This window comes from Phoxinus phoxinus, assembly GCF_949152265.1.
Source record: "Phoxinus phoxinus genome assembly, chromosome: 23".
Taxonomy (NCBI): domain Eukaryota; kingdom Metazoa; phylum Chordata; class Actinopteri; order Cypriniformes; family Leuciscidae; genus Phoxinus; species Phoxinus phoxinus.
The window spans coordinates 20910687-20920905 of record NC_136898.1 but is presented as its reverse complement, the minus strand read 5'-3'; positions in this window follow the sequence as shown (position 1 = coordinate 20920905).

Genomic DNA, 10219 nt, shown 5'->3' with positions numbered 1-10219 from the left:
ACGTTACTTTTTCTCATCTGGGCTGGGCTTTCTTGTTTGTTTTTTAATAACAAAAAAGTTATTCTATTTTTGGCACATGTAAAGGCCCTTTCACACCATAAGTGAAATGAATAAGGCTGGAGGAAATCTGTAAAGTAGAGGGCACCACTCAGACAAGAAAGTTTAGCACTCTTCAACAATAAAAACAAAAAATGAAGCATAAATGTGTTGTTTATTTAAAGTAATTTTTGCTTATCAGTATGGATGAATCGTATCATCAAATGTCAGCAGCATTTCCTGTAGCTCAGTGGTAAGAGCATTGTGTTAACAACGCAAGGTTCTGGGTTCGATCCCAGGGGATTGCACATACCTATGTATAAATGTATAAGATAATGCAATGTAAGGCCATGTCCACACGGACACGGGTATTTTTATAACCGGAGTTTTTCCTCTTGCGTTTTTGAAAAAATCTCTGTCTACATGAAAACGCAAAAACACGCTATCAAGCGCCGTCAAGAGCATTCCACACCAGCAGGCGGCGATATAACCCTAACCGTAAAGCCACGTTGGCCAATCAGAAGCCGTCAGCGGCGCACAATCTGACGTCAAACACAGCGGATAACGGCGCACACTTTGACGTCGCAAGGCAAAAACTCCGGTTTTACTGTCTACACGACAACACTGCAACCGGCGTTTCTGAAAATCCTCACCCTGGCAGGGGTTTTCAAAAATGTTCGGTTTCAATGACCTGATACTGCGTTTCCGTGTGGACGAACGGGCGAACCGCGTACAAAAAGTCACGGTTATAAAAATACCCGTGTTCGTGTGGACAAGGCCTAAGTCGCTTTGGATAAAAGCGTCTGCCAAATGCGTAAATGTAAATATTTGTGTTATTTAAGATAATAAGTGCTGGTCCTACTCAACCCGTTTCACGCTGAATTTGAACTGTAAAGACCGCAACTAGTTTCCGTCGCTAGAGCGCCTCCTGAGATCAGGGGAGTGAGGTTTACGATCAGGACTTTAACTTACTATCTGTCCCTCGAACTAGACTTTAAAATAGGGGTGATCGCGCTTTTGCAGTCATTGGACCTAAGCTATCGAATAGCCTACCGGCTTACATCAGATCATTTGCCCAAACTTTGTCAATTTTTAAATCTACTTTGAAAACGCATTTTTTTTCTCAATAACCTTTAATATATCCTGATGTGTGTGTTTTATGTTTTTATTGTTTGTCTTTTTGGCCTTGTTAAGCACTTTGGTCAACGCCAGTTGTTTTTAAATCTGCTATACAAATAAAATTGTATTGTATAAATTGTATTGTTTACACGCACAGCTATACGGGCCTACGGCAGTTACACAGGTTTGCATAATATTCAATATTCAGAGTTTGCATTTCACTGTTTTAATTCATTTTGAGGAATTAAAAGCGCCTCTGCACTTACTCTTGATTTCTCTCAACATGGGGACAGGAGAGCTGTTAGTCAATAAATGGAAAAGTAACTCAGATATGTTGTTGTACATTTCAAAGTAATGCGGTACTTTACTAGTTTCTTGGGAAAAGTAATCTGATTACGTAACTCACATTACTTGAAATGAGTTACTATCCCCAACACTGGTCAATTATGCCAAAAAAAAAGAAGTTTTTATGAGGTTGGGGTTCACAGGTCGAATGTCCGACTTTGAGTGGCGTTCCAGACGTTACATCCGAATAAGAGGTGGGAAAAATCCGAATTTGTGCATATTTGAAATATAGCATATTTGTGACACCATCACATCGTGCTTGGATTCTGCCTAATGTTTTATGTCCAATAATATAACTTGTGTATATATTTTCTGTCAGACATGAAATGAGTATTTCATGAAAAATCTTTTTTTTATATACGTGTAAGTTGAATAAAGTTTATTATTGTGTTTGAATATGTATAATAAATGTACAAGCAGTCTCTATAAACATTATCTGGAGTTCGGAAGCTGGATGAACTAAAGCTCTGTGACAGAGAGTAATTAAGGGATAATCACATGAGAAGAATGGAAATCGAAGTGGTCAAACAAAATTCTTTAAATATAAGACAAAGGAGAAGACGATAAGTGACTGGCTCGAGGCAACACTGTGTTCATGCGCAGCTTGCTCATTCACGGCTATAGCTGTGTCCCAATTCAGAGGCTGCATCCTTCGAAGGCCATAAAGGTCGGACTGAGCGTTGTTAAATCAATTCTGTGAAAACATTGAAATATATTTTTTATTCCCATCCATATTCCATATTTTTTCCACCATGTCCCTTTATAGGGGTAGGCAAAATGCAGCATGACTTTTGAACCTTTATCCAGTAATCAGATTTCTGTTCTGGTTTGCAAGTTAGTGCACATTAAATTCGCTAATACCTATATTTGCATATTTAAACATAATATTTCAGAAATGATTCACCTTGCTTAAATTGAACACGTCAAAGTTTTTTTTTTTTTTGCGTTGACTTAAAAAGGACTTGTTGATTTCTGACTAAAAAACAAAAAGCTGACATTTGAATGATCAATTATAAACAGTAATTAGTGGGAATTAAAGGCGCTGGTGGCGATTTATTTCTTTTAATAATAACGCATGAAATCGTCCTAGACTCTGGCAGTAAAAATGAGCCAGAGGAGCCACTCATGCTTTGTGTCTCGATCATTGTTCAGATTGGCTCTTAAAAACCCCTGTGATCTCTTGTGTGTGGACTTCAGAGAGCTTATATCAGCATTTACGCATGCGGATGGATTATGGATTGGGCCAATGTGGCCTCCAGCTGAAAGGCCCTCGGTGGGACCAGCCACTGTCAATGTCTTTCCAACACCTTAGCGCAGCTTTAATGTTGTGTACTAGTCATGTATACTACATAGATGTCTTTTTAGAAAAGTGTATTCATTTCTGCAACTTTATGACTTTATTTATCATACTTGTGGTAGGCTATTTGAATACAATTTGAACAATGTTTAACATTAAGTAACCAGGGTTAAAAAAGCTTCCACTGGATTTCTTTTTATCTTAGATTTATATTATAATTTTAATTTTAGGTAATACATTTGGTTTGAAACTTACTTTGCGAACATTAAAAAAGTATGTTCTATATAGTGTGAATGTGTGTAGCATGAATGAAATTCGTAGATGTACTACATCCACAAACCATGCTGTCACTGTCATGTGACCTACAGCATCAGTGTTGCTTCCCAGCCACAAATCCTCTCCGCTGGATTACGAACTGTCCATCATATGCACACTTCAGAATCTCTCCAGAAGTAGCAGGACATCATCAGGAACAATTCAACTTACTGTTTTTAATATATATATATAAATTCAGACATACTCTGTTAGCATATAGTATTCATTATTGGACGCAGCGCTAATTTCTAGATGTTTAGGGAGATTTTCAGGGATGCTTGACTTGTAATCAGGAATGTGATGGGAAATCTGTCAACATGGCTCATACAAATGTCACGCAGGCGCCATTCCTCAAATTACACTTCAGGTTATCTAAAAACAAAAAGAACAACACGTAATGCAATGATGAGATAAGACAAAGACTAACTGAAAATGATGACTAATACACCGAGAATCACTAAGGAAGAACGTGATAATTACGGTAACTAGACATGTGGGCAAATCAAACACTTTGGCAACAGATGACGGAGATAAAGGAAACTGAACTGGGAACAGAGCTAAACTAACAGGCTAACAACTCAAACCCGCAACAACAAATGAGCAGATACAATAAAATACTGCTATGGGGCTGTTTGCGCAACACCGTTTTCAACAAAAAATGGGAATTTTGTAACGCATTTTGGCCGTTCATTTACATGACAGCAGCGCTTTGGGGCCTGAAAATGCAAACTTTTGAAAACGGGTTTCAAAGTGCAAGTTTTTGAAACCGATATTGTTACCTGTGTAATATAAACTACAAAAACGGGAATTTGTAAAAAAAATATTTAAAAAAAACAGTGACGTCATGCGCATGTGTATTATGTATTCAGACCATGTTTCTTTACATAGTGACATCACCAACTACTGGCCTGGCAGCATAATACAGCGTCTCTAGTTTTGTGTGTGTGTGGATACGTGTGAACAGGGATCATTCGGACAACATTGTCGTCTATACGCAAAAAAACCACGCAGTTTTTTAGTACATCGTTGACGTGTAAGCGTGATCTAAATGACTTTGATAGTCGTCAATGGACAATTTAGCAGACACTAAACGACACAGAGATATAGTGGCATTGGTATTCAAATGAATTATAGAAATTGATGAATTACAGGTTCTTTAAGCCGTTGACGGATCCGTGAAGAACATCCATGGAAACTTTTCAACGCACAAAAGGTTCTTTATAGTGAAGAAAATGTCTTTTAGATTACATAAGACAAGATAAAGAACGCTGAAATATTATCAGTTATAATATAAATAGTGAGTTCTTTATATTAATTTAGAGACTGAATACCCCTGTTGTATAATAGCCTTATGTAAGCTGAATAAAAATAAAAATTTGTGATGGTAAACACATCAGATAATAATGCTATCTGTAAGCGGATTGTGTGGAATGGCTACCGGTAAATGATGATCTATAAGAAGTCCGGCACCGCAGAGGACTTGTATGTAGTTGACTGATGTAATGTGCCAAGCTCTCACGGTCCTCTGCGATTGCTCTATTCAGTAAACAGAGCGCCTCGGGTATGAATGATTCTCTGTGCTGTCGGTGGAGCATCTTGGTACTGACGCATGAGAAGGAGCAGCTGGATGCGCTGGAGGAGGACATGTGAGCTGTCCCACACAAGATCCCGGGCCCTTCTTGTAGGATGAGATGAGACATTGTAGGGCCACTTCTATTCGATTTCAGAGCAGATGTTTAAAGTTTTGAAGGCGGTTTCTGTTCTTGGGTTGTTGTGAGAGACAAGCGGGCAATGGAGAAACAAAGAATCCTTATAATAGAGGAGCTGTGGGAAGTACGTAGGATTCTTATTTTGGGATCCAAACAAGTTCAGTTTTCTCAGGAAGCATTGTTGCTGGCATGCTTTTTGAATTGTGGATTATAGATAAAGGCTTATACGATTTTACACACAGGTTTGATAAGAAACCGTATATCAGGACTATTCAAATCCAGCCCATTTGGATATTTCAATGGGGTTGCCCATTTCTCCTATAGCTTTAAAAGAAAAATAAATAACCAGTGGCAACTAACTAGTTGCTACTACATGCTATCAGATGTGACTAGTTCACAAAAAGTGTTATGCAACACGATTGTATTGAATGAGCACAGTGTGAATAGACAAATAGAGCCTATATCGCAGTTCTTGGATCAGTCTGGCTCACTCTGGAAATGTTTTTATAACAAAAAATATAAGATATAACTGATGGCTTATTTAATTATTACACTTCATAATACAACATGTTTCATTGTTAGACCAGTAGGCAGGTGTCCTGATATATTCACTTAACTTTATTCTGCGTTTAGACGAGCGTTATGGGGCGGAAATCTGCGTGTGTATGGTGACGCAAAAGTGTGTGAAATTGGATGTAGTGTGCACTCCAGGCAGCTAGGTGGCAATGTGGAGCACTGAAAGTGAAAGAGACGCTGACACTGTTTTTCATGTTTAATACGGTAAAGCTGCTGCTTTAACCCTCGGTGCTCTTCGCGTGTCACTCAAAAATGACAGATTTTTTGTTTTTGTTTTTGTCAATGAAATTAATGCTATATTTTAGTTTGATAATGTTTTGTTATTATCCTGTACTGGTGCATGCCTGTGACGTAAACGCATACATTGGTATTCCTTCATGGTCTAGAAGACTTTTGCGTTTTTACCGTTTTTACCCTTTAGACGGGAACGCGATGGTGGAGCGTTTTTAAGATTTCCACTCTGGAGGGTGGTTTCACTTTTTTGCGTTTTTAAGCCCCAAAACCGGCGTCGCCGTGTAAACGAAAGGCACATCCGATAAAACATTTTTACGTTTTCACCCGCGAGCGTTCTTGTGTAAACAGGGCCTTATACGACATGGTTTTCAACTAAAAACGTAACAAACTTTATACATTCTGGCCGTTCATTTACACGACAACCACGTTTTGGATGCTTGAAAATGCAAACTTTTAAAAACCGGGTTTCAAAGTGCAAGCTTTTGAAAGCGGTCCCTGTGTGTAAACAACAAAAACGTGAATCTCTGAAGACGATGACGTCATGCACATATTACATGTTCAGTCTCCACTGTTTCATCGCCATCTCCTGGCCTGGCAGCAGAATACAGCGGTTTTTAGTAGTTTAGTAGTTTTCAACGTACGTGGAAAACTCAAAGGAAAAACTCTGTTTTAAGCATATTATTGTCGTGTAAACGTACAGTCAGTCTTTATCAGTCGTAGAGTATGTTTTATTGTGTTTCTTGTCCATGTTTAGATTATCTCGTTTTATTACCTCTTCCCTGCATCGGCTGTTACAGCAACACTATTTACAATGGACAATATAACTTTTTTACTTTTTATAAAATTCACTAATGTGACCGAACCTTAAAGCAATGTTTTGCAAGTGCCCATCACTAATGAACTGTCATTTAACGCATTGTCATGCTTCAAATCCTGATATTTGGAACAACCGGAGTAGCCTATTGCTTGTGTTATATAGATTAATGTTCATTTTCCACCTGTGAACTCCTATAAACTTAAACCCCGTAAATTGCTTTATTGATGGACATAGGCTATAAAGAACAATTTGATCAGTTCATGAAGTTCATCAAAGCAACGCACAAGTCAAACAATACAATAGATAGTGACGTCATTGCAACACAAAATATTAGTGCTGAGTAATACCATGCTTCTTTTTCTTCTTCTTCTGAGTAATAGGCAAGATGTCCGTGTATCTTTGCTGACAGATAGGTAAGATAATCCTCTGGAATCTGCTTGAATATTATTTCCGCCGAAACTTCAGACTTGAATGTTTCTCTTTGATTTCCACGTTAAACAGAACAAGAAGGACAAGGAATTATTTTCCGTGAAGCTATATATCCGACATCGGAGGAACATTTTTTTCATTCTCAATTGTCGTGTCTATTTCCATATTCGTTCCTCTCTTCATTCTTTCTTCCTGCTCACCTTCTTTCAAGATCAGGTGGAGTTGATGGCCTAATAAGGGCTGAGTATGAATTAGTTTCATTAGGCTGAGTCAGTGGAAACCTGCTGTCATGGACACTTGTAAAAGGATAAGGGTTGTGAGTGTGATGACAGCATTAGGACAGGAGAGCTTGGCAAGTGTTAAAAACAATGCACGGGATATAGCAACGTCATTGTGAAATAGCAAACAATCAACACACATCGCAGCCAGGTTTCAATCTTCAGATGATGTCATCTCTAAATAACTAGGCTAAAAAAATACACAATATAAAGTAGGCTACTAATATAAAATTATGACTAAACAGAAGATTGCTTAACAACCTTTTATAAGTCAGGAATTATTCGAAGTCTTCTTAATGAAATAACCAGTTGAGGTAGGCCTGAGTGTGAATCTGGATCATGTGATTAGTCATGTTTTGAGGGATGAAGAACATCCGCCTTCTGTTCATTATGAGTTACGTTCACCATATTGACCATATGAATTATGGACGTGACGGTAAATAATAGCTAATTAATCATGCTTATCTTTTCCAAGTTGAGTGCTCAGCTCAAAGTAGATAAGAGTTCGCTACCTTGTGAATTAACTGTGGAGGTGCAGTGCAAATTGATAGGCTATAAATGTGTGAAAATGTTATAGCTAATGAATATACTATATAACTAGGCTACATTACAACACATGCTCTGTGTAACTTCATGTCGCCTTGCACCTTCCGCCTCGTGGCCAGGTCGCGGTTGCAAATTAACTAGTTCTCAACCGAAAAATAAAGGTAAAAAAAAACCGCGAGTACACAAACCCATATCAAAAAAAAAAAAAAAAAAAAAAACTATTCTCTACATAGGCTAATATCTATTATTTAAAATGATATCGCAGGCCACTATACATAGTTATAGTCTAAGTAGGCTACATTCGAAAAATGGCATATTCAAATATGAATGTAAAATTTTATATTTTATAAGACAAGACCTAACCCATATTATTTGGTTGTCAGCTCAATCATTTTAAGTCTCTTAAGTTCAAATAACCATTTGAGGTAGGCCTTGGTAGCCTTGTGTAAGCTTTAACTGAATGTGTTGATTCTAAATGTCTTATTAAGTCACATAATCCTTATAAAAAGACACACCTTGTTATGAGGGACGAAGAACATCCGCCTTCTGTTCCTTAGTCTTAATATGAGTTACGTCAACCATTAGCCTTATGAATTATGACCGATCATCCTGGACTGCTTACGGTAAATAAATCTTTTGTCCAAGTTGAGTGCTCAGCTTAGATTAGAGGACGCCACCTTGTGGATAAACTGTGGGGGTGCAGTGTAAATTGATATATTAATTTGCTAATAGATATACATTTAAGCACACAAAAACGTGTATCTTTTTTGTTATTTATTTTAAATTGTGTATATATAATGCATGCATGATAATATTTGCATCATATATTATAAAATATTAGTGTAAAATTAAGTTATATTATTTAACATCAGCTTACATCAAAACAATAATTTGAAATGTTAGAATTAAAAGTTAGTAATTATATTAGGCCCGGTGTTGTGTCGAATTTTGACCCCCGCCAAATTATTACCCACTATTGGTAGGTTTAGGACTAGTTGTGGGAGAGGGGTTAGGATTGGGCAATCAGCTACTGACTTCAACGAGGGGGGTAATTTGGCAGGGGGTCGAAATTCGGCACAACACCGCATTCAATTAGGACATTTAAGTAGCTTTTATAAACATGTCTTCGAAAATTACTGGTCTGCATCTTGAGACAAAACAATGGCACTGACATATTTGAAGATTTGTCAGTGCAAGTTGCTTTCAATTAAAACAGGGCATTTAGTCTTCTAATTCAAATAACCCCTTGAGGTTGGCCCCATTTTAAAGAATAGCCTACTTTATAGCTCGAATACAGGCCTACACTTTTGGTTTATGAAGACAGAAACAAAGCTGATGTTAAAATAAACAGACAAACGCACGAAGAAGGAGAATATTAAACACAAACTGTCCACAGGAGAATAAGGCAAACACAACCACTTTACATCAATGAGACAGGACAAAGAACTAAACAGAACAGGGTGTATCAGACTAAAGGAGGGAACTAATGAGTTAATCAATCAACAACAAGAGGCCAACTGAATGAAAAAGGCACAGGCATGGAAATAAGGCCAACTAATGACAACTAAAAACACAATAAACAGAACATAATCATAACAGTCAAGTCACCTTTATTTATATAGTGCTTTATACAATACAAAGCATGCAGCTTTTCATTGATAAACAGGAAAATAATGATTTAATGATGCAAACTGAATTGAATTCTACTCTGGACCGGGGCAAGACACTCTCCAGACACCCAATGACGGCATATCCCACCAGTTACAGTAAGTCCGGCGGTGTCTGGGAGGTCAATCTGCTGCCACCGAAATAAACTGAGCTCTTAAATCTATTTTGTTGTTGTGGTAAACTGAACATAAATGTGACACAGACCTCAGTCTCCTGCCTTTATGCTTCATTAAACAAGACTTAAACAAAAACTGTTTACAGATATAAAAAAGGGAAGATACCTGACTGTTAAAAGGGGCAATTATTTTTAAGTTTTACATGACAGCCATGATACAACTTGCTATGTTAGCTTGACACAATTGCTTTGACAAATGCTAGCTAAGCATTTTAGATAGCCAAGAAAACACTGATTCAAATTATATGACTACAATGCTTCACGCAAACAGTTTAGAAAGTATGACACAAAATCTGATCATAAAAAAAAAAAATAGGCTACTTATATAAGCCAAGGTGCTAGATAGCACGTGGAAAAGATGGATGAAACTCATGAACTACTGGAGCGCAGTGTTTACGGTCCTCTAAAACGGGCTGTGAACAGTTTCTGCGACTCTTGGATGAAGACGAGCCAGTTAGGTTTCACAATGTCAATTTAGGACATTCCTGTCATTGTTAGGTTGGCCCTCCCTTTGGCAGCAACACCAGTAAATCTGCAGTCAGGTTTCAGGTGCTCTGGTATTTGGCCATTTAATCGGGAGCTCTTCCAAGATGTTGACTATATGCACCATCTTTCTTTGGTGACAGACTCTCCTCCATCTGTCGTAGCTCAAACACTGCACATGGGCCACCTTGC